Raw genomic sequence first — 5,295 nt, 5'->3', positions numbered from 1 at the left:
TCTGTTCATGATGTACTTCCACAGTAGCCCTTGTTCCTGAACTGGCTCAGCAGCCTGACCTAGAAAAAAAAAGAGATGACCAACCCCAAAGGAAAGTTGGTGAGCTGCGGCCAAAGCACCTGCTGCAGAGAAAGTTCAGTTTTCCCTAAGAAGCCTCCAAAACTGTAGAGGCATTTAGTGGTTGCTCTTTTATCAGCGCAGCTGCAAGTGACAACTCTGCCTTCTGACTGGCCTGAGCCTTTGTTCCTGCAGAGCTGAAAATGCCCCCCAAATCCTTTCTTTGTACCAGGATTATATGCTTGAAAAGAACTGAACAAATTGCATTTAGAGTGATCCAAATGGTCCATTTCCCTTATTGTGCGATCTTAAAAGCGGGGTGCAGAGGGGGTGGAGGACTGACAGTACTTAGGAATCAGAGCATAGTTGGCAACTCACGGCATTAATGCACGATAGAAAGATTGAATCAGCTTTAATTATCACATGCAATTACTAGAGCAGATTTCTCCGAAAGACAAGAGCTCGCTTTCCCACAACCTCCCCCACAGACACATCCTTGGACTTCATGTGGTTCCCTCTAGAATCATGTACATGCTTTTGGATGTCCATTAATCTTTAGGAGTAGTTAAATTCAGCAATTTTGGGTGTGTTTTTTAAAAACCTTTCTAGCCTTTTTCTGATAACATCTATCTGCTGTATGCTGGGCTGGCAACACTATTCGGGCATTTTATATGAAAACTAGAGCTTGCAAACTTTTTTTGACTGCAACTCACATAATCTTCCAGGATAAGAAGGTATAGCTGCCTTTATTCCTGTCTAGTAGTCAATTTGGAGTGTTAGTTCTCTGAATGCTGAGACAAATCTCTAAGGGCAGAAAACACAAGCTCTTGCCCTATGCAATCACTGATAGGTACGGAAACTCCTTTTTCACCATTCAAACAGGGACTTGCCATCTTCAACTCCTCCTGACATGCGACGGGAAGTTGCTGCTAACTGTGAGAGAAAAAAGGTTGAACATTGTGAAAGCCACCCACTGCATGACTATCAGCCTCCTCCCAGTAGACTCAAATCAAGGAAGGGCTTCATGAGAACCACCACTCCTCTTGATGTTCCTCCAGCAGCAGCAAGGGTGTCCCTCTGGGCAGCTAAACCTGGCAATTCTAACTGGATGGTCTTCCTCCAGGGGCAAACCAAGAATGGGCAACTTGGAAGTCCCTGAACAGACTCAGAAGTGGAGTGGGCAGATCTAAAGACAACTTGGCGAGGTGGCACTACCTGGAGGTCCACCTTGTGTGACTGTGGAGCAGAACAAACAACTCCGCATATGTATGCTTGCCCACAATGTCCTGCCTCATGCACGGAGGAGGAGTTGTTTAAAGCTACGGACAATGCGGTTGCTGTTGCCCGTTTCTGGTCTAAAACTATTTCGTTGTTTGTGATTTCCTCTAATTTTTTTTCATCATTTTTAAATGTATTTGTTATGCAATGCTTTTGACACAAAATAAATAAATAACTCCTTTTCAAAACAGGTTGGAAGAGAAGTGGGTTGGGTTTACCCCAACCTGTTCCAGGACACAGCAGAACTGGACAGGGTGTGGTGGCCTCATGGGGGTAGGAAAGAACGTGTGTCAATTCTCCCTGATAAATGTGCAGGATGAAGAGGACATTATCTGGTCCTTCAAGTCAAAACAAGTACAGATGTGAGTGCAGCCTTTTGAAATATTTGCCTCCTCAGGCTTCACCCTAAGGACCTCATCAGAAAGCCCTGGTGAAGTGTACTGCTTTGCCAGGCTATTGCAAGGAAAGAGGGAAACAGAAAGATGAATCTTTCACCCTGCACACAGCTCCCTCTCCGCAACGCTTTCCCCATCACTTGGGGAAAGTGTTGCCATTGTGGAGAGGCCCTTTAGGAAGCATCCTATGTTGGGGTGGAAGTGTCAAGTGCCACCTTGTCCCCAGTTGGGGGCAGGGCCTTCGCCAGATGACACCCAAGGTTGTGTGATGTCCAGCGTGGGTCTCCATACCTGAGGTGGGGTGAAAGCGTCCTAGAACACTAAAATCACCCCCATCTGATGAGGCAGATAGACTCATTCCTATTGTTCGTCCCAATGACAATAGATACATTCAAACAATGGGATTTACCTATATGTTGACTCACAATTCAGCAGTCAATTCAATAGATCTATACTGGTTGAGATTGACCAACAAGATCCCAGCTCCAATTTCCTGTATTTCCTGTATGTGCAAAGGTTTTAAAAAATAATTTAGAGGCAAATACTCTATATGAGGGAAGGAGTATCAAACCAGGCCAAATATAATTGAGCATGACAGAATGCTGCCAAGAACTCGGAATGGTTACTTTGTTAGAAAACAACTCCCAGGATCCTCCAGCCAATATGTAAATTTTCCAAATTCTCATTCAAATGAGGAAAATTTGGAGGAAAATATAAAATCGACATCATGAGAGTTGGGGGGGGGGGGAATAAACGTACTGGCTGGAAAGGAGCACTTCATGCTGCAAGTTTTGTTGCAGCTCTATCTGGATATCCTTGTCTCTTGTCCATTTGCTTTGAATGTTTTTCAATGAAAGCAAAGTTTTTTAAATAAAAAACTCATGGTAGCAGAAAGAACTCATTGCATACCCATGGGAGGCAGTTCATAATGTCTCAAACAACCAGTTTCTCCAACAGGAACGCTGACATAAATTATATTGGTGCAAATCCAAGTGCAGGAAAAGGGAGGGGGGAAAGGAAAAAAAGACAAGAAGCTGCTCAACTTAGAAGCGCCTCGGCAACCGCCTAGTTGGCCTAACAGGTGAACCGCCCTTGGGAGCAGTTTGAAAACCCTTGTTCTAGAGTTCTGGGAAAGTTCTGGACTATTCTGTGACATGGTTCAAAGCTGCATTATGCTACATCAGCTCCATACTAAAGACATTAAAAAGTAAAACTCCCATTGTTCTAGAATATTGAGCCATGGCAAATTGAAGTGGTGTCTATTGTTTCTACAGTGTAGATATAGTTTAGGTGGTATTTAATTGCATTATTTCTACAGTGTAGGTGCAGTCTAGGTGGTTATTTATTTATTTATTTCGTGTCAAAAGCATTGTACAACAAATACATTTCAAATAATGGAAATTAAAAAAAAAGAAAAGAAATCACAAGCAACTAAATAGTTTTGGACCAAAAGTCTAGGTTGTACTTCCATTGAAGTCAATGGGATTTCAAAGTGAGTAATTGGACTGTTTTGAGAAAAGGGTAATTCTTTCCAACCCCCACAGCCTATACTTCAGGCATGGGCAAACTTTGTCCCTCCTGATCTTTTGGACTTCAACTCCCAAAACCCCCAGCCAGCTTACCAGCTGTTGTAGTAGTTCAAGTCCAAAACATCTGGAGGGACAAAGTTTGCCCATGCCTGATATTTTTCATCTCGCCCCAGAACTCACAGCTGAGCAGATATAGCCCCAATATTATAAAATCATTGTAGTTTTTCCCTAATTTGTGGACATTCCTTTTGTTCTTTTTTACTATCTGAAGGCATGTAAAATTGATATCCTCAGCCATTTCTTTTCAGCCACAAATGGTTTAAGCTTTTATTTTTACGTGAACACTGAGGTTCTTGCAAATGCTGGCTTTTAAAGAACAGTAAAATAATGAGGCAGAGAGAAAGGGAGAGAGAGAGAGCAGGGTTGGCAATCTTGCCATCAGCTATGTGAAGTGGCTTCCAATATGCAACTAAGTAGGGACTGGCAAGCTTTTCTCTCTTAATAATCTAAGCCATTGTTAAACCTAAGCAATCAAAACTTTGATCCCAATTCAACCCCCTCTGCAAATTGAGCTCCGTGGCCTAATAAGAACAACAATATTCAGAAAGCCAGTCCCTGACAGGGATAGCACTATTTGCTTTCCCTGTAAGCCTGAAGGAAGCTAATTCTGTCGAAGACAAGCGATGACTTGGCTCTAGGGTATCCTTGTGCCATAATTTACAGATAACAGTACTCTTTCCAAAGTTGTCCTTAGGGAAGACAGACTACCCTCTCCAAGTCTACTTTAAAGATGAAGAACCATAAGAAAGGAAAACAAGCCAAAGTCTTAGAGTGACCCATTTGCCATTAGTAATGTATATATGGGTCACTTGCCCACAGCTTTCCCAACCAGGGTGAGTTGCGTTGTATTTCTATTTATTCCAACTATCTCAAAATGTAAACTAGCACAGGCAATACTTTATTACTGGGCAATGTGTGAGATCATAATGTATCTCACAAGCAGAATAATTAAACTGAAATCAGAAAATGAACAACTCATTCCACACAACCCACACACAGACTCTCACAGAGAAATAAAATATATTTAATCTGAAGGTTGATGGTGGGGCTGATGTTTGGAGCCTCTCCATGATTCCCCATGAACCTCTGCATCAAAACTGCTGTACATAATATAGATTAGTTTCCCTTATTAGAAATACTTGGGACCAGAAGAGTTCCATATGTCAGATTGGGGGGGGGGGGTTATTGAAATACTTGCCTATGCATAACAAGGTATCTTTAAAGTAGGATCCAAGTCTAAACACAAAATTCGTTTAAGTTTCATGGACACCTTATGCACATAGCTGAAAGTAATTTTATATATAACATTTTTAACAATTTTGTGCATGAAACAAAGTTTGTGCACGTGTTATTATCTGAACTACCTTGTGGACAATTACGGAGCATTTCAGATTGCGGAATTCTGCATAAGGAATACTCAACCATGCATCAGGCTGTTAGCTACCATTCGATAGGGCACAGATATCTATATCAAAAAGCTATAAGAATGGTATATATAGAAAAAACTTAAATGTATATATTCTCATCCTGGTTTAAACGTGTGTATTATAGTATGCTAATATTCTTAATCTACTATATAAATTTTACAGAAATACAATTGACTTACATATTGTTGCTCTTGCAGGGCTCTGTGTTTTTTCTAAGTTGCAAGTGCTGTTTGGCTTGCACGGTGACCTGAAATACTCTACTCACTACAGATAGCAGGTGAAGTCAAGCCTATCATTCAGCCCTTTGGGGAATACAGAGTTTAATTTAAAGGTCCAGAAAGACTCCCTTTGCAGAAGAAGTCTTTTACTATCTCCAATAGGTTTTACTTTCTCTATCACAAAAAAACTTAAAACTCTCATCAGAATGAGCTTTTTCTTGAAAGTGTGTATATAAAGTAGAGTCTGTGCATCCAGAGCCCTGCAAGAGCAATGACATGTAAGTCAATTGTATTTCTATAAACTTTTATATACTAGATTAAGAATTAGACA

At 41.1% G+C, this 5,295-nt stretch overlaps 1 long non-coding RNA gene across 1 annotated transcript; it reads right to left on the bottom strand.

Moving 5' to 3' along the window:
* Positions 1-454: 454 nt before the first annotated feature.
* Positions 455-3,783, bottom strand: LOC134292460 (uncharacterized). The gene is made up of 3 exons (XR_009999708.1): positions 2,640-3,783; positions 2,140-2,232; positions 455-990 (listed from the first exon to the last, which is right to left on the bottom strand). It is a non-coding gene; the product is annotated as an uncharacterized LOC134292460 (long non-coding RNA).
* Positions 3,784-5,295: the final 1,512 nt, after the last annotated feature.

Source organism: Anolis carolinensis, chromosome 1, assembly GCF_035594765.1.
Source record: "Anolis carolinensis isolate JA03-04 chromosome 1, rAnoCar3.1.pri, whole genome shotgun sequence".
NCBI classification, from domain to species: Eukaryota; Metazoa; Chordata; class Lepidosauria; order Squamata; family Dactyloidae; genus Anolis; species Anolis carolinensis.
This window is presented reverse-complemented; position numbering and strand designations above follow the sequence as displayed.